The sequence below is a fragment of the Sander lucioperca genome, chromosome 12 (assembly GCF_008315115.2).
Source record: "Sander lucioperca isolate FBNREF2018 chromosome 12, SLUC_FBN_1.2, whole genome shotgun sequence".
In the NCBI taxonomy this organism is placed as follows: Eukaryota; Metazoa; Chordata; class Actinopteri; order Perciformes; family Percidae; genus Sander; species Sander lucioperca.
The window spans coordinates 17,209,786-17,230,072 of record NC_050184.1 but is presented as its reverse complement, the minus strand read 5'-3'; the positions used below and the strand labels follow the sequence as shown (position 1 = coordinate 17,230,072).

The 20,287-nt window shown below is 38.1% G+C and overlaps 1 protein-coding gene across 2 annotated transcripts in view; it reads left to right on the top strand.

Annotated features, from left to right (window-relative positions):
* Positions 1-12,246: 12,246 nt before the first annotated feature.
* plagl2 (pleiomorphic adenoma gene-like 2) overlaps positions 12,247-20,287 on the top strand; it is a 57,716-nt gene continuing 49,675 nt past the window's right edge. For both annotated transcript variants that reach the window (XM_036007998.1, XM_036007997.1), the window contains exon 1: positions 12,247-12,488. The gene's annotated coding sequence lies outside the window, so the exon portion shown is untranslated. The remainder of the gene's footprint in view (positions 12,489-20,287) is intronic.

The following is a 20,287-nucleotide window of genomic DNA, read 5'->3' as shown; positions in this document are numbered from 1 at the left end:
AGAAAAGAGTGACTTCCTTCAGGTGAACAACTGGCACGGATCCCAACAACCTAACGAAACACAAAGATGCACACCTTACTTTTACTTCATTTCTTCCCATTGTTATCGGATATCAGAATCTGAAAGAATCAGAATCAGAATCAGAATCAGAAAGGGCTTTATTGCCAAGTACGTTGCACATACGAGGAATTTGTCATGGTGTTGTTGGAGCATGTCACACATACAAATATAAGAAGAATAAAAAAAAAAGGAGTTCATTGCCACAGTAGTGACCCTAGGTGGAATTTGCCTTGGTGATAGGTTCAAGATTTAATTTTTTTATTTGCCATTTGTGCATACACAAAACAGTCCAGGCACACAGGAATTATTGTTTATTGACAGGCTCTTTGAGTCAAGTCAAAAAGAGTTAAGGGCAAAGAAAAGCACACCGACTAAAATAGAAAAAAAATATTATACAAGGTAAATGAAATAAAATAAAATAAAATAAGACAAAGACAAAAAAAAACTTTGATACTATACAAAAGAGTGCAAAAATATAATAAATTATGAATACTGAAACTGGAATATGAGTACTACTGTAAACAAGGAGCTTGTAAACATAGAGTAAAAGTAATACATATGTATAAACACTATCCTAAGGGTAATGGGTCTATGACAACTATGGGGGATATTGCGTTTGTCATGAGAATAAATATTGCAAATATTGCACAGTAGATTGAAGTAGTGAGGATTGTTGCATTATTATCACAGTGAATTGTTCCGTGTTTTATAATGTTTTTGCCATCAGTCTGACTGTGGCAGGGAAACAGCTGTTATAGAAGCGTGTTTCATGACAAACAAACAAACATATTAAACATATAATAAGAAATAAACAATAAATACAGACACAGAAACAAATATATATACATATTTATGCCATGCATGGAGTCTGATCTGGCAAATGATCAAAATCATTTTATTTAATCTTTATTCGATAGGGATAGTGCATACCGTATTAATAAACGTTTCTGTAAGTATGCCAGAATCAGCCAAGAGGCTACAGTTTTCATCTGCAGGCACCGGCCAGATGTTACAACAGGCTCCCTAAAAAGCAATGACAGGCATCCTAACATGAGCATAACATTAAATACAAACATAAATACATGTGCACTAGATAAAATCACATGACATTCTTGTCTTGTATACAACAACTAAAATCACATTTCATTGTGACTTTCATTGTAACTTAATCAATATATATGGTACATTCTGTTAATATACAGGATGAGATTGTACATTTTGTTTTCATGTGTATCTTTGACTCTGACTCTGTGTTCTAACAGTTACATTTCCCTTTTTGGAGACTACACGTTCCTCAGACACGAAACACTTTACTTTAGGAAGCTGCAGAGGAAGTAGGTGACGTTTGCATGCCATTATAACATCTACAGATGAGTATATGTCACTCACGTTTCCCCCTTTCTCGCTCTCTGTGTCTCAACCTCTGCCTCTTTCTTACTTGCTGCTGTTGCAGAATAACAGGCCTGTACTCTTGCCCGTGGCCTTTCAGAAGAGGAAAATAAGGTAGTCAACCTCAAACAGCCCGCCTCCTGTTGACCTTTCTGTTGTTACTCGCAACCTGGCTTTCAATTCAGCTGAAGGCTGGAACTATAGCATGGGTGGTGTAATTTAGCATGATATGTAATAGTAAATCCACCTAAGCTGCAGTTTCTTCACCAAATAGGCCTATGAAAGACAAAATAAAGGTCACTCATTCCGGCTCTTCTAAATTATTAAAATGTATTTGAGGTGTTGAGAAAACTTCATACATTCTGTAGATTCTGTTTAGTTTTTCTCTCAGTTAAAACTAAGTGTCCCTTGACGATACTGAATCTGACATGAAACTAACAGAAAAGTAACAAAACTCTGTTGACAAAAATGCCTGTTTTTAGCTTTTCAGCAACGATTCCCCTGTTAGGGAATATCCTAATAGTAATATTCTAAAAGGTGACTTTAAAGCTTTAGTGCAAAACATTTTGATATTAATGAACGTTCGTTACATTCATGCCATTGCCAAATGAGTTGCTACAAAGCTAATTAAGACTATCAGCTCTACACAACTTTCTCTGTATTTCTCAGTATGACTATGTTCAGAAGATTGTGGCGTCCGGTGACTTTCCCGCGCAGAAGCTCGAGTGAAGATAATGACCTCTTCTGAAGAGTCCATCATGGTTTTTTAATCCTCCGTGTCCTCCTTGGCTACTAGCAACTGTGTGGAGGAGGGCAGTGCGCGATCACGGAAGGCTTGTATCACGTGGACGCGCCAACAGTTTTGTTGTCATTACTTAGAATTCCTCATGGGGGGGGACAGAAACTACACACTATAGCTTTAAAGTGCCTAAGTGATGAGGAAAATAAATAATTTAACATAAAAGTAACACAAAAGTTACAAAACTCATTCATGCGCTAAAGATTTATTCAGATTCAGGGGTGTGGAAAAACTAGTCAAAATTACCAAAACTCTGTTAACAAAATGCCTATTTTTAGTTTTAGTGTAGCTATAGGATCCCACTGTGGAAGCAGCATCAGTTAGTGACATGAACAAAAACTGAATAAAACATCAAACTAACAAATGGGTAACAACATTTAGCTGTGAAGATTGACTTTGATTACACTTTTAAATTACTTATTTTTTAGCTTTCCTTTCAGCAAGGATCACCTTTGGCAGCGGTGTACCTTAGTGATGTAGAGAAAACCTGAACGTAACATAAAAGCAACAAAAAGCAACCATACCTACTTTGGCTCTACATATTTATTTAGGCTACATTTAGAGGTGGTCACAAAATAGCCCCAACTAACAAAAGTCTGTTGACCTAATGCCTATTTTTATTTTTCCTGTTTGGCCGCTGTGTACCTGAGTGACATGGGTACAAACTGGACTGGACAAAAAAATGACAAGACAACAACAACAAAACTCATTTTGGCTCTAAAGATTTAGGCTATTTATATTTAGAAGGAAAACTAGGCAAAACTAACAAAACTGTTGAAAAAAATGTCTACTTTTACGCATTTTATGTTTGCCTTGCAGCATGCCTTAATGTCGAAGATACAAAAAAGGAATCTAACATTGAAGTGACAAAAACTAATTTTGGTTCTAAAGATGTCAGTGTTTTCCCTAGGTTTGTGGAAGACTTAGGTGCACTTATTTGGCGGGGTTTAGGAGGCCTCCCTCAAGCAAAATCTTACACTTTTTAATAAAAAAAAAGAAGGAATTTCACATATTTTGGACCATTATTATTACCATAGCTGTGTCTAAAATGTTGGAAAAGCTAAAGCAGCTAAATAAAATTCACACTCAAAAAGCTCAAAGACAAAACTTGCTAAAGGAGTCCACTGGGGACCAACTACAGTCATTAGATGTAGCTGATCTCTTTCGTATTCTATTTTAATTTATTTACCTTGTTTAATCTTTTTTCTATTTTAGTTGGTGTGCTTTTCTCTTCTTTTTTAAAATATTTTTCTGGGGCATTTCAGCCTTTAATGGAAAGAACAGATAGACATGAAAGGGAGAGAGCGTTGGATGACATGCAGGAAATCGTCTCAGGTCAAACTCGAAACCTGGAGATTCTGCGTCGAGGTATACACCTCCATATATGTGCGCCTGCTCTACCAACTGAGCTAACCTGGCCACTGCTTTTCTCTTTTTACTTGACTCAAAGAGCCTGCACAAGAATTCCTATGTGCCTGAGCTATGCCCTGCTACGCCCTGCAGTGCCCTGTTACGCCATGAACAACTACAACTACTATTTCTAGTCATAGTTCCATTATCTTTATTGTGACTATTATTGCCACTGTTCATCACACCCCCAACCGGCACTGTCAGACACTGTCTACCAAGAGCCTGGGTCTGTCCGAGGTTTCTCCCTTAAAGGAACTTTGAAGTATTTTGGTAACATTTACCTGGGTCCTGCACCTATGCCTTTTAATGGAAGGGAAAAGCCTGGATGTAATTAGATGTGTTAACAAAACTATAGCCAAAACTGACAAAACTCCTGCCTGTTTTGAACTTGGATCCCCCCTTACGGCAGAGGCATGATGTGACGTGGATGAGTACTGCGACGGGACACTTGGTGTTCCACCCATCCACCTTATCAACCTGCTGCAGACAACTGGCGTCGGCTGTCTGGGACCTGATACGCCATCGCATCACAGGAAAGTGAGTCTCAGCTGAGATGGACTTCGCCGTGCACCTTCTATCACACACCAGCTGCTCAATGGTTACGTCATACGTATACAGGAGGGGATCATAAGCTATTTTTCAGTGCAACACTGCCAGTGGTGGAAGAAGCATTCAGATGCTTTGTAAAAGAACTAACACCACACTGTAAAAATACTCTGTTACGTAAAACAACAACACAGCACTATTAAGTAAAAGTCCTGCGTTGAAAATGTTACTTAAGTAAAAGTATGTAAGTATTATCAGGAAAATGTACTTAAAGTATTAAAAGTAAAAGTACTTTCACTCACATTTTAGAAACTGGAAACCAAACAGTTCTGTCAGTCAAGTAAGTGTTTAATGGTCTAATCATTTCAGATGGACTTGTAGCCGTTATATTGTTGGGTAGTTTAATTTATAATAAAACATCATATTTTATAAACTACATGTGTTTTGTGTGCAAAAATCCTAATCTGTAAAGTAACTAAAGCTGTCAGATTAATGTAGTGGAGTAAAAAGTACTATATTTCTCTCTGAAATGTAGCAGAGTAGAAGTAGAAAGTGGCACGAAAAGAAAAGACTCAAGTAAAGTACCTCAAATTTGTAAGTACAGTACAGTATTTGAGTAAATGTACTTAATTACATTCCACCACTGAACACTGCTCTGTGTTCGACACCATCTTAGCAGGTATTCACATGTTGTGTTTTGAGTAGAGATGTTCCGATCCCAGTCAGAAAGGCCTCTGATACTGCCTATCGGTATCGGAACGTACTCAAGTTTATGCACCGATCCAACACCACATAATTTAACCCCCAAAGAAAATCGACTTTAAAGTAGTTTATTTATGTTCTTTCTCCGTTATGACTCACTGTCAAACTGGATAATAAAAGAAATTTCTTTGACATTCTTGTTTTGTGTTTGTTCATGTTTCACAAAGAGTTTAACAACAATAAATCATATCACAGCCATACAGGGATAGTATAGTAGCCTATACAAAACTGCAACATGTGGCTGGGTTAGCTCAATTGGTAGAGGAGGTGCACATATATAGAGATTTACTCTTCAACGCAGAGGCCGTGGGTTTGACTCTAACCTGCGGCCCTCTGCTTTTGTGTCTTCATCTGTCCTGAGGAAATAAAGGCCTAAAATGCCCCAAAACAATTATCTTTAAAAATATATATATTTAACATATATGTATTTTTTACACACTAGTATCGGTTCGGTACTCGGTATTGGACGATACACAAGTTCAGCTATCGGGATCGGTATCGGGAAGCAAAAAATGGTTTCAGACCATCTCTAGTTTTGACTAATAATCATATTTAGTTTTTGGTGTGAGAGGTGGATTTTAATTAGAGATGTTCCGATACCCATACTGATACTGCCTAAAACGCTGGTATCGGTATCGGGAAGTACTGGAGTTTATGCACCGATCCGATACCAAGTAATAAAGCCCTAAAGAAAATTTACGTTAAAGTAGTTTATTTATGTTCTTTTTCCGTTATAACTGACTGTCAAACTGGATAATAAAAGAAAGTTCTGGGGCGTTCATTGTTTGCGTTTGTTCATGTTTCACAAAGAGTTTATCCTGAGCCAGACCGACAACAAAGATAGAAATCATATCACATTCATACAGGGATAGTAGCATACAGTTGTTAAAACATAATAAAATATATGACACACTGGTATCAGATCGGTACTTGGTATTGGCCGATACGCAAGTTCAGGTATCAGAATCGGTATCGGGAAGCAAAAAATGGTATCGGGCCATCTCTAATTTTAATCATACCTTTAAATGTACTTACGCTTCTGGACAGTTATGGTTTTATGCCCAAATATTAGTGGTGTAAATCACACATTCTATCACAATATGATATGATGTTGATTCTTTGGACAAAGATACAATATTGACTGATATCCCAAAGTCTGCGATACGATTTTGATTTGATTTAATTCATTCAGGGGTCTGTGATCAAAATGAAATGATACATGAGCCCGTTTAACACAATCAGTTACATTTACTGTATATATATTTACAAAAAGCAACTAAATTACATTTGACAATTTCATGACTTCTTTTTTTTTAAGATAATATTTTGGGCATTTTAGGCCTTTATTTGTATAGGACAGCTTAGACTTAAAATAGGAGAGAGAGGGGGAATGACATGCATCAAAGAGCTGCAGGTCGGAGTCGAACCCACGGCTGCCACGTTGAGAAGTAAGCCTCTACTCTATATATGGGCACCGGCTCTGTACCAGGTGAGCTACCATGGCGCCCAACAATTTCATCACTAAGCTCTTCCAGACTTTTGAATTAAAAACAAACTACTCCCCCTAATAAAAAGCATAAACACAAAGTGGGAATTTCATAATAAAGGCGCATCTTAAAGATGACGACGTGTATCGACATTTACACCAAATAGGACTAAAAATTGCAAGAGTGGAAAACAATTACACCCCCAAATACTGGCAATATCTAGGGTTTTTCAGCTTTTTCAGCCCATGAACCAACACAGGATCAATGTTGTCCCACCCTGAGACCCAGGCTCATTAACACACATTAGAATAGCATATAACAACTATAATTCAACTTTCCACAACAGGCCTCAGTGCCATGTCTGTGCAACTGGAAGTGATGGCTGCGTCTCTCTCTTTGTGTCCCGGAGATTCCCCCCCCCCCCCCCCCAATCCTTTCTAAGCTGTTTATCGCCCATCTCTGCTAATGTAAACCGCCCATCTGTTTTAAACAAAGCACATAAAAACACACACATAGTCATTTCTCACCACACCAGACCCTGAAAGAAGGGATTGTTGGGTATTCCAGTGGCAAGGAAATACACTCCAGATGTGAACAAATTGTCCCCGTTACTAATTGCAATTGTGTTCATACACTGATGCTGTTTTTGGGATCTCTTAGGTTTTTGTATAGATGGGGCTGAGACTGTTTGCCAGAATTCAATAAGTGCATGTGTGTGTGTGTGTGTGTGTGTGTGTGTGTGTGTGTGTGTGTGTGTGTGTGTTTGTTTGTTGGGAAGCTCGCGTGTGCGTGATTATAAAGCTGATGGCGTTAAGCAGTGGTGGAAAAAGTATTCAGATCCTTTACTTAAGTAAAAGTACAATTACCACACTGTAAAAAGTACTCTGTTACAAGTAAAAGTCCTGCATTAAAAATGTTACGTTAAGTAAAAGTATCATCAGGAAAATGTACTTAAAGTATTAAAAGTAAAAAAAAAAAAGTAAAAGTACTCAATGCAGAAAAATCCTCACATTTTAGAAACTGGAAACGATCCAAACAGTTCTGTCAATCAACTAAGTGTTTAATCGGCTAATCATGTCAGCTGGACTTGTAGGCCGTTATTGGGTAGTTTCATTTATAATAAAAACATGGTATTTTATAAACTATATGTCCACTACATGACTATGTAGTGGAGTAAAACCTACATTTCTCTCTGAAATGTAGTGGAGTAGACGTAGAAAGTGGCATGAAAAGAAAAGGCTCAAGTAAAGTACAAGTACCTCAAATGTGTACTTGAGTACAGTACTTGAGTAAACGTACTTAGTTACATTCCACCACTGGCATTAGGAAAGCGCAGGGCGTTAAAGGAAAGAGAGGTAAATTGGGATGACACTGTGAGGAACAGTTGGAGATCTGACTACTGTTAAACAGCCACCATAAACAGACCCAGATGTTTGTGCTCAGTGCCTGCGTGAGGAAGGCTTTATTTAAGGGAGCCCATCCTTTTCTCCGGTCCTGTCATCATAACTTCTGAGAGGGCTGGCTCGCCCGTCCCGTACAGTTCATCCAATCAGGGCTGATTAGGTGTGTGGTAGCCAGAGACATGCAGGGGAGTGGCTGCTCTGCCCATGCTGTTGTGTTTACAGAGGACTTCTCCGCATGTGAAGAGGTTTCCTAGACTGTCTGCAGAGATGAGAGAGACAGACAGAGAGGGAAATCAGTGCGCGGCAAGATGTGGCGTTTTGTAAGATAGTTAAAAATCACTCCACAACTCTAAATAACAGACCACCACGCAAACTGCAATCAACCTGACTGCGGTCACAGCGACCACACTGTAATCCAAATAAACATACAATGGCATAATGAAAGAAGTGTCTCCCCCCCCACCTCTTTATATGCTGGGAAATGGCTTCACCTCATGCATCATTTTCAACCCTACTGTTTCTCTATCATCTCTTCTTGTACAGTTTCTGTTTGTTTCCTGCTCAAATGAAAAGCTGCAGGAGAAAAAAGTAACCCAAAACAACTACAGCCGAACTAAAGAGTGAGGATCTTTACATATAGCATAAAACAAATCCTGATAACCACAGATCGTGTGTATAATGTTATACAACTCTGGCAATGCCACTGTAATAATGCATACAAAGCCTCAATGCAAACTGACTGCATTGAACACAGTCATTGCTGTTTTATACTCAGAGTAATTTCATTATTAGGCTGATATACAATTGCATGGGCAACTTTTATGTGACGTTCCCTCCATTTCTGTGAAGAAAAAAAACAAAGTGCGTCAGGCAACTGCCTTCATCTCGACATACTCTACATTTCTTAATTTATTACATCAGGCTAAATATGAACCAGTGGTCTTCAGTTTTGTAAGATTCAGACACTTTAAATGTGTTAATTTACTTGACTTCATAACTAGTTTATAATGTCAGTTTAAACTAGTTCTCACAGATTATTGGATTTAAAAAGACCAATACGTACCAATAAGTATGTGTCATATGTGTATTAAAGACTAATGATAATTCTATTACAAAATGCAATGAAATAATTCAACTTGATCAAATATTTGAGAGTCTTTCCTGTTTTAGTGTCTGTTGCTGCGATGCATAAAGTCTCATATGTGGATGTTATTTAGGCTATTTAAATGTGCAATGATGGGTTCTTTTTATTTAAAAACAGCATCATATTGAAACAAAAATATAAAAACATTTTAACCTAAGCTTATTATTTAATATGAACTTTCTCAGTTTAAACATTTCATTCATATTCACAACCATATTCAAATGTCTTAATAATGAATGAATAATGATTGATACATAACCTTAAGAATTTTGCCTTTAAGGTTAACTATAGCTACTGTACATGTGCCAATCTGATTTTGTAGAACAAGCCATCATGCATTATTAATTACACTTTTATGAAATAAGTATTTGTAAGGAAAAGCCAGCATTGCTTATTTGTTTTCCCCTCTCAGTTCAACGCTCAGTTATTATCATTTAATTCATACATTACTTAGCCTACATTAATATCCTCACTTATTAGAAGTGAAAGTAAAAGTAAATAGAAACTTTCATTATGAACATGATTGTGGCTTCCTTATAGTAAAGCATAATAGTCAGGGTTTCCACACCTTCTTAAACATCAAATTCTAGCAAAGTAGCAAAGTCTGACATCAACAGAGAGAAAAACAGAAACAGAGTTTTAATTTTTTTTGTGTGAGGAAGAATCTTTCACTCCAACTATAGGAAAACATTTCTCGCAAGTAACGAGTAACGAAGACGCTTAGGGGGAAATGTAGTGATGTAAAAACTAGTATACATTTAATTTAGGAAAAGTAGTGGAGTAAAAGTGAAAGTTTCCAGAAATATAAATAACGAAATAAAGTAAAGATAGGCTACGTGGAAATTGTACTTACAGTAAACAAGTAGGCTATATACAGTATGTACTTTGTTACATTACAACACTCTTTTGGATCCAGTTTTTTCTTCCCAGGTTTTTTTTTTTTTTGCATTTAAACGGAACTGAGACTTCACAGTAGCTCTCAGATTAAAAAAAAGCCAGACCACTATATATATATATATATACACATACATATATATATATATATATATATATATATATGTTCTCCACGTTGCAGCAACATGTAAAAGCCTATTGTTTTGGAGGCATTTCCCCCCCCTCAACAACTGGCATTTTCTACCCCGCTCCTCTGTATTGAACACGCCAAAAGCCTTTTGATGCTTTCACGTTCGGTCGGAAATGTCGCAATTACGACGGAGCATTTGATTACCAAACAAAAACCATGAAGAAAAACCTGTAAAAAACAAAAAACAAAATAAAAAACATAACTGAAGTTCTCTATGATGCTGTAGTTTGTTTTTAAATTTAGTGGTCGGACAGCAGCTAAAGAAGTCATTTTTTTTAAACACTTTCATTTAAGCTAAAAAAATAAAAATAAAATCAGCCCTGGCAGTCTAACATTATGGACATATAGCCTAACATATTATGTAGGCTTAGATGCATTTGTAAAATAAATGAACAGGCATACAAATATGTCTATTTTGTCATCATGTTAAGCCCATTAAACGGTTATCTCAATAAATAGACAGACATCTTTTTCTATAGAGCAGACGGGCAGCACTTGAAAGCCACCTTATTGAAGACTCTTGCTCCCCCACCCCCCACACACACACACACTCTCTCTCTCTCTCTCTCTCTCTCTCTCTCTCTCTCTCTCTCTCTCTCTCTCTCTCTGCACAAACACATTCACCCCGCGGGCTCGGGGGCTGTTGGGAGCCTGTGGAGGGGCTAGGGTTAGGGTGATGAGGAAACGAGTTGATGTGCCCTGGAAGTAATTCTTTCACCCCCCCCCCCCACCCCCCAAAAAACACACATACACAAGGTGGGAGAAACGGGACCAGCAGCAGCAGCAGCACCGCTGGCAGCCTTTAACACGTGAGGACCCGGGGCCACATTCCTGCCGCAGGCTGGAAACCCTGCTCGCTCTCTTCCTCCGGGCTGTCACTTGTTGCCGCTTTAGAATCAGAATCAGAAAAAAAAAAAACTTTTATTGCCACAATAAGTTACACTTCGACTATGTGGAATTTGCCTTGGTGAAAGGTGATCACACAGACAAACAAACACACATAGGCTATTACACATTAATATGAAATAAACAATAAATAGGCCTACAGAAAAACAAATATATAGAGTTACAAAATAACTTTTGCATAAGGGGAAAAGAGGCTGAATGGGTTGAGTGCAGAATTTAGAATGTATGGAATGGATGAATATCGAGGATGAAGGTTAATGCAAAGTGTAGCAGAAATAAAAACACAGAAAATAAAAACTGATAATGATTCAAGTGCATGTTCTATGTTGTGTGATTAAAACTTCTTTTCTGGTAAGAGGCCTATTTAACGATTGACATGTTTATGTTTTGTAAAACATACATTTTATTGTGCACAAAACTAATATTAAGGTAACCCAAATATGTAAGAAAATCTCACTATTCATTCAGTCATACAAGATTTCTATAAGTGAGTTTTTTCTCACACTTTTTCGCTCTTAAAAAGTCTGTAAAGTCCGTTCATTAGAACGCACTGATTCCGTTTGTAAGTGGCATAGACACCGTTTTTGTACAATTTCTTTCAAAGTGGGCTGCTAGAAACTATGAAAAAAATAAAATAAATAAAAATAAACTTTCATTTAATGTCGAGGAAATGTGTAAAAGTGCTTATGTAGGAGCTGATGTGGGATCGTGATGAGCAAAAACATGAATGCATTTTCACTTTTATTTGGTTTCAGAGGCGAGCGATGACGTCACAAAGCTTATAAAACAAATAAAGATTAGTTTTAAGTTTTTTGAAATATTCTTTTTTTTTTTATTTAACAACTGCAATACGCCTCAAAGTATGTACATTAAAATATGATCAAATTGTAGACAATGCCGTATTAAACTTGGAATATTTAAGGCAACTAATACGAAATTCATTAAAAAAAAAACCTATGGAATGCAATTATGTCATAGGCATATGTAAACATTGGCGCCGTTTGGCAATTATGAATGTAGGCTACGCTAAAGAAAATAGAAAAATGTATAGTTTTTTTTTTCATAAGCCGAATCTAAAAAAAATGTCTAACGTGGACTGCAGGTGTATTAACTGGATCAAATGCTTGGGACTGGGAGGACTGGCTGCCCGAAAACCAGTAAGCTGTCCCTGCTTGTTAGAAAAAAAAAAAAAAAAAAAAAAGAAAAAAGAAAAAAGTTTGTGAAAGTGGCCTGACGTCACACTCCCACAATGCTTACCGCCCCATAACTCCGCTGCAGCCTGAGGGGAGCCAGACACACTCTCAGGCCCCGAATATAGAAAAATTATCGGAAAAAAATCGGGAAAAATCATAAAAGAACAGATCGCGAGGAGAAAAGAACGCGGAGCGGTGAGCGTGGGTTCTCCCACGGCGGGTGTCTGGTCCGGTCCGGTCCGAGATGGAAGGTTACCGGCAGGGCTCCATGTGAAACTGACTAATGCGGTGCTGGAAACTTTTTGGTGGGTAAACTGCTCCTTTTTTCTCTCTACTAAGACCTCATCGTGCGGCTGCACGTCCTGATGTGTGCATGTGTGCTCCTTTTTTTTGAAAACAACTTTTCCAGCTTTCTATCTAACTCTCGCTGACTGACACATCGACGTGCGCGACACTTGAATTGTTACATGAATGTGTTGTTAGTATCGCGTAATCGGACCTTGCGTGATTTCGCGTTTTTTTTTTCTTCTTGTGGCAGCATGGACGGATCCGGGCTATTTAATTTTCTCGGTCGTCTCGATTTTTTGTTTAGTTATTATTTATTATTTATTTATTTTTTGGGGGGGGGAGGGGGGGGGGGGTCGATAGGCTTTAATATGCTATTCTGCAAAATGCGAATCAGTTAGGTTGTTTAACACGGTTGCACTTTGTCCCGCGGCCCAGAGCTGTTGACGTTTGATGTTCCTCCTCTGCATGTTTTCAGCGATCTGGTTAGTTTTTAAAAGCAATTTATCCGAACATTTATCAAGTGTGGCATGCCACTGCAGAGGAGAGATAGTGCGAACGTACCATGGCGTGTGTTATAGTTATAGTTTGCGAGAGGAGGAAAAAAAAAAAGTCTGATTAAAAAGTTGCAGAAATGTGGAAGCTGTTTTCTAAATGTGTGTGTGGTTGTGTGTGTGTGTGTGTGTGTGTGTGCATCATGCTGTTATACATTCCCTAAATGAGAACTTTTGTGTCTGATATTCCTGCGTCCCTTAAACATTTTAACGCCATTGTTGCTGACTGAATGTAGGTTTGGCCCCTCCACGAGGTTATCTACATGGCTTGTGTCATGTTTGTCGCTGATCGGATGTTTTGTGTCTCTTCCCTCTGGCCTGCGTGTGTGTGCGTGTGTGTGTGGGTGCGAAAGTGTGCTTTTCCTTGGAAGCGGGTAAATAACAACCAAGACCCCTACCAACCCAAAAGAGGGGGTTGGGAGGGTCACAATGTGGGGGTTCCATTTAATGCACTTGTTATTGATCGCTTACTTTTCTGCAGGCTTCTACTCTTCCCTTTTTTTAATTTATTTTATTTTTATTTTTTACACGTCTATTGTCAGTCAGAAGTGTGGAAATAAGCAAACACTGTTGTTGAAGTAACACAAAGTAACTAATATCCTGCAGCAGACAATAAGAAAGAAATTACCGCTCCACTAGTTTTTAGAGAGAGTGCATTGCATTGTGCTGTTGTTGCATTCTCTTATTCCTGCGATATTAAGGTGCTATTGTCACTCCAGTAACAATATATCATTTATTTCAAGGTAACTGTTGTTTCTTTTCCCGTTGAGCATGGAGATGCCCTTTGTGGTATTTCGATGTTTTTTCATTACATCTGCTCTAAGCTTATAAGCAGACATCCTGTGGTTGTGCAGGAGTTACTATTGCTTACATACTACTATATGTATGTAGGTCTTCACAGCCAAACAGGGGAGACTCCACTAGGGCTAATGATTATTTTCATTGTCGATTAAACTGCCAATTATTTCCTCGATTTATCGTTTAGTCCTATAAAATGTCCAAAAAAAGAAGAATACCGGTTTCATTTTCCTTAAGCCCAAGTTGAGGCCTTCACATAACTTGTCGTGTCTACTGGACAGACCAACCCCCCCCCCAACATTATTGATTTACTATCACATAAAACAAAGAAAAACAAGCTAGAACTATAGGGGTTGTTTGGTACTTTGGCCTGAAAAATGAGTGAAAGAAATTTTTGCTTTTCAAATGAGTTGTCGATTTAATTTCCTGTGGTTTGGCTGATTGATTAATCGACTAATTGCTCGGGCTCTACAGATTCCACCTCATTTTAGATAATAATAGAAGATTTGAAGTACAGATTGTAAAGAAAATCAACTTCTCTGCCGGGTTTGAATGACGCTCTGAAAAGAAAATGATTTACTGTAATTACCCTGATATGTTTAGAAGATTTAAGATAAAAAAAAAAGATGCAGTCAGTGATTTTGTGTTATACATACAGTAAAAAGGCAGATTATTATATGGCTGCAACATGCAATGAAATACATGAATATTAGAGCTGCAAAGATGAATCGATTAGTTGTCAACTATTGATATAATCGCCAACTATTGTGATAATTGATTAATCGTTTTGGGTAATGTTTTTTAAGGACGCTTTCCATGCGACGCTCTTCACAAGTAAAATAAATAATCAGGTCACGACTTTCATTGAATTTGGATTTTTTTTTTAATTTTCTTTTAAAAGAACGTTGACAAAAGTGACAAAAATGTCGGAAAAAGCTTCAAAAACATGGGGGGGTAAAAAACAACAAAAAGGTCAAAAAAGCGCAGAAAAAAATCTACTAAAACATTGGAAAAAGTGACAAAAAAAGGCAAACAATAAAGCAATAAAACAAAAAAGTTGCTAGTTCCTCCAGCTACATAATAAGGAAATGGAAGTGAGTTTGTCACGAGACAATGGCTTTGTTGCTGCCAGTTCTCCGTGCAAGTTGAGACCCATGTGTTGGTGTTTGCTACCCCTCTCACTATAACAACCCTGTTAGCGATGGATCCCCTTCATGGGCTTAATAAACAGATTTCATTTCCTCCAGAGAGATTTCTCAAAACGTTTGGAACTATTAAGGTTTGTTGGCATTCTGGTGCACCTGTTTTTAGATGACACACACGTACATACACGGCCTGTGTAATTGGTATTAATAGTTCCATCAAACTTCCAAAAGCTCAGAGGGGAATTTGTGAAAGGTTAGATAATGAATTCATACCCGTGTGTTGCCATAAGTGGGGAAAAAAATACAGGTAATAATGAATGAAAATAGATAATACATGTTTTATAATTATGTATTATAATAATGTACTATGCATTATTCAACCCTCGTGTTGTATTCCCCCTGACCATGCACTTGTTGTCCTCTTGGGTCACAATAGGAAATTGACATTTTTCTGACGTTTTTGTCCCTTTTTTTGTCCTGTTTTTTTCTTCTTTTTTTAAGATTATTTTTTGGGGCTAGACAGTGGATAGACAGGAAAGGGGGAGAGAGATGGGGGATGACACGCAGCAAAGGGCAGCAAGTCGGCTTTCTACCCCTTTAAAAAATGTATATTTTTTAAATAACGATGGAGTCTAATCTCCAAAGACTGTACATTTCAAATCATGCATATGTACAATAAGTCTCTCCTGATTGAAATGGAGCGCAGCGCAAATTCTTTCAGGAAGACTTCTAAAACATAATCACTTTCTCTCTTATTACTCTTATTACCACTCCTCTTACATGTATTTTTTTGGAATTCATGGTCAATAAACCTTGTTTCTAGGAAATTCTACCAATTGTTTTGAGTCAAAAAAGCAGAAATTATGAATTATTTTGGCTAATATTAGAGGAACGTATGTTGATAGATAATCACAGACATGTCAAAGTTTAGCCAGAATACTTTCAATAGTTTCAATTTTTTTTTCAAATGACTCAAAACTCAATGAAAGTAGGGATCATTAATTGGACTTGCGAAGAACATTGTATAGGGAACCTTCCATGTTATTTTTTGGGGTAATTTGGTCAAAAAGAAACCCATGTTTCTGATATAGACGTTTTGAAAATGGGAGGACAACAGGAGGGTTAATGAACATTTGACCAAAAAAAGTTGCAAGTAATCACTTAACCCTTGTGTTGTCTTCGGGTCAAATTTGACCCGCTGTCAAAATGTCTATATCAGAAATATGGGTTTCTTTTTAACTACCTAATTGTAATTACCCCAAAAATAACACAGATGATTCCGTACGACGCACTTCGCAAGTACAACAAAAGATCGGATCTCTACTTTCATTGAATTTGGGGTGTTTTATTATTTTTTTAGCCTGGTTGACACCAGACCCTTCTCAGTTATAACTGAGAGTGGGTCTGGGGAAGGTTCATTCGCAGCTCATTTCCAAAGCAGCGTCACCAACGGACGCCGCTCAAATGCCTCTGGCCGCAATTGGATAGTCCTTCAACCAATCAGACCAACGATCCGGGTGACGTAGCAGCGACAGCAGCATCAATGGGTTGCTGCGCTTCGGTGGCCGTCATGTTGAATGTAAACAAAAAGCTGCTCGCCGTCGCTGCGCTATCGCCATTGTTTGGGGTGGTGATGGCGCAGTGGATATGACACATGCCTTTGGTGTGGGAGATCTGAGTTTGATTCCCACTGCAATACATCAACCTTCTAGTTGCTCCAGAGGCGTGCAACTTCTGACATATATAGCAATTGTAAGTCACTTTGGATAAAAGCTAAATGACATGTAATGTAATGTTTAAAGTGCCCATATTATGAAAAAATCGCTTTTTCTGGGATTTGGGGTGTTCTTTTGTGTCTCTGGTGCTTCCACACACATACAAACTTTGAAAAAAATCCATCCATGGTGTTTAGAGTGAGATACAGTTTCTGAATGTGTCCTGCCTTCAGTCTCTGGGTGAGCTGTTCAAAATCGGCACGGCTTGTGACGTCAAGAAACAGAAACAGCCTTTCTTTTACTGTCTATGGAGCTAGCTAGCTGACATGATCTACATCTGAGCTACTGCGCATGTGCAGTGCAATCAAAGATAGTACAGAAGAAGAAGAAGAAAAGAGGTCTCACTCTGTAGCTAAAACAGAGACCAGCTGAAAAGAGGAGCTGCAGCAGTGAGAGAGAGTGGTGCAGTACAACAAAAATAAGGTGTTTTTTGAAAATTAAACCATGTAAACCTATTCTGGTACAACCTTGAAATACAATTATGAACCTGAAAATGAGCATAATATGGCTGCTTTAAAGCCCGCCTCAACGGTTGTGATTAGTGCCTTGATTTGGAAAAATTGGAAATGGGCTTGAATGGGCTCTTGGCCAGACTGACTTGCAGAGAAAATCTCAAATTTGCCGGAAGTTCATCAATTTTTTTAGCATTTGAATTTTTTTTTCGGAAATGTTTCTAAACAGTTATCCTGACTGAATGTTGACATATACCAGTCTGGGATCATCCTTCCTTTAACCCTTGTGTTGTCTTCCCGTCGACCATGCAGTTTTTAGGTTTTTCTGGGTCTGGGTTTTCTGGGTTTTGGTCGTCTATACCCGACGTTTTTGAAGATTTTCCAGATGTTTTTGTCCCTCTTTTTTGACGTTTTTGAAGCTCTTTTTCAATGTTATTTCATCAATTATTTTTCTTTTAAATGCTATAAAATTGAATAAAACACTCAAATTCAATGAAAGTAGTGAACTGGTCATTTATTTTACTTGTCAAGAGCGTTGTAGGGAACCATCCACGTTATTTCTTTTTGACAATTTGGTTGAAAGAAACCCCCCCAAATTTCTGATATAAAAACTTTTTGAAAATGGGTCAAATTTGACCCGAGGACAACAAGAGGGTTAAATTTACCTTTTGAAGGTATTTGCATAAATCTGATCCCCATGTGTTTAACATCAAAATGTTCAGAACAAACTCAGCTTTCTGTATCGTGACGCCCAAATCTGTCCCAGAGCAACGTGTGAAGAGATAATTTGGCGCTAAAGCTGAAACGTTGATGTTGGCTTTTTGAAATTCCTCAAATCTCTTTTAGAAACCAAACCTTAACTTATGATGTGTTGTACGAATTGTTTTGGGTCTTTAGGTTCACAAAGTAGTGTTAATATATGATAAAATATAGTAGATAAATGTCTGAAATTTTGTAGTATCGCTTTTAAGTAGTTTTGTCAAACATCATTTGGACGCGCCGGTGAGTCTTTTGTTCTTAGAGGGTTAATATTAGTCTAAATAATTCATAATTTTTTAGCTTTTTTAACTCAAGGATTAGGTATAATTTCCTATAAATGAGGTTTAAATAAGTGTAAAACTAGTGGTAATAAATTGGTGTTAGTGATGTTATACATGGTAGTGAAAAGAAGCGTTAAATGTGAAAAAAGCAACAAAAACATTGAAAAAAAGCCAAAAGTGTCAAAAAAAAAGAGACAAAAACGTCACAAAAAGTGTCGATTTTCAGTTTGGACCGGAGAGGACGACAAGTGCATGGTCAAATGGAAGACAACACAAGGGTTAACAGTTTGCAAACTTACATTTACAATCTTTTTTTTTCTTTATCTGTTAGTAATTATGTCCAGAATTCAAACAAAAAGAGTCCGTCCTATTTTTAGATTTTTTTTTTTTTTTTTTTTCACAGTCACAGACTCCTGATGATTGGTGCATTCTTAGCTGCTCTGCTCTCCAAAATATTTTCTGCCGGGCCCATTGAGCCAGCTTCTTCTCATTAACTCCCATGCATTGCCTTGCATTACTTCCATGCCCCTGCGGTTGGAGGCAGCACGGTTCATGTTTGCCTTTGTGATTGAGTGAATGTGTTTGCCTGTGCGAGCTCGCTCACATCCCCCCTGTTTGTGAGACGCTGGATGGTAGGTGTGCGCGTGCACGTGTGCCTGATCTCATGGCGTTAGCTTGTGTGTGTTAGAGAGAGAGAGAGAGAGAGAGAGAGAGAGAGAGAGAGAGAGAGAGAGAGAGAGAGATGTTTTCGAGCTGGAGGGAGGTCTTTTACTCTGAAACCCCCCCCCCCCACACACAATTCCTTGCGCTTCTGCGGGCAGCGATGGTATTGGCAGCAGCAGAGACGGTGACAGTGGTGGCGGCGGCGGCAACAACAGCAGGCTGATTTCCATGAGAAAAGAGCATCAGTTGGGTTAATGGGAGGGAGAGCCCTCTGAGGGGGCAAATGGTAGTTAATAACCAGGGAAGAATCGGAAAAGCTCTGATCCCTTTCTTTGTACTTCTTCACCTTCTAAAGGGCAGGGATGGGGTGGGTGTGTGGGTGCAGAGGAGATGGGGGACACCGGGTTCATGCTATAATGGATGTTGTTCACTGAGGGGGCTGCAATAAGATTGTACTATTTATTATTTTCTCCAAAAAGCCGGAGAAACAAAACGGGAGCCTGAGAACTGGAAGAAGATATGTGTGTGTGTGTCTCTGTGTGTATGTGTGTGTGTGTGCTTGTGCGTATGTGAGCCGTGCCGTTTGTGTATTTGTACTCGCATGTACACGTGTTTGCATGCATGTGTGTCCAGTGTCGTTGGACGAGCAGGGAAAGATTTATTTATTTGTGATATTTGAGTTTCACGCAGTAGCTGCTGGTCATTCAGGGCACTTTGAGAGGGGGATGGCTGGAGAGGAGGAGAGGCATACTGTGTGTGTCGGGTGTGGAAAGAACGGAAGAGTAAGCCATAGTCTTGTTTACTCATTATTTAATCAGATATGGACTGACTTTAATCATCATTTTGCCAGTTTAAGACTGTATTTTATTCAAGAAGAGTTCTTGTACATCTGCTTGTTTAACATTTGAGATAGAGGGATTATTTTGTTAAATGAAAAAAAGGGGTTTTGTAGAAACAAGTTTATATTCCTCAGGGATAAGGAAAGCAAAGTATTAAAAAGGTATTGTTTTGGTATCAGTACTGAAACTCGGTGTTGAATATCAAAAAATGTACCCAGCTCTTCCTTACAATCTATACTCTGTTCTATCATAGCTTGGTGTGTTAAATTGTGTTTTTCTCCCATGGTGGAGTTCCCTTAGTTTCTGTGGATGTTTGTCATCCCAGCAGCGTAGACTTTTATTTCAAGCTATATGCAACAAATGAAAAGTTAGAGGTTGTATATACAGTAAGTGCTGAAAATGGATTGATGATTTGTAATTGAAGTAGTGTCAAATCTCCCACAGTCTGCTTTACACTACGGTGCCAAAAGGTTTGTTAGACTCAAAGCGAGACTATGGAACTACATAGTAAACTATGTCAAACAAAATGACAAATTCTTCCTCTTACAAATGG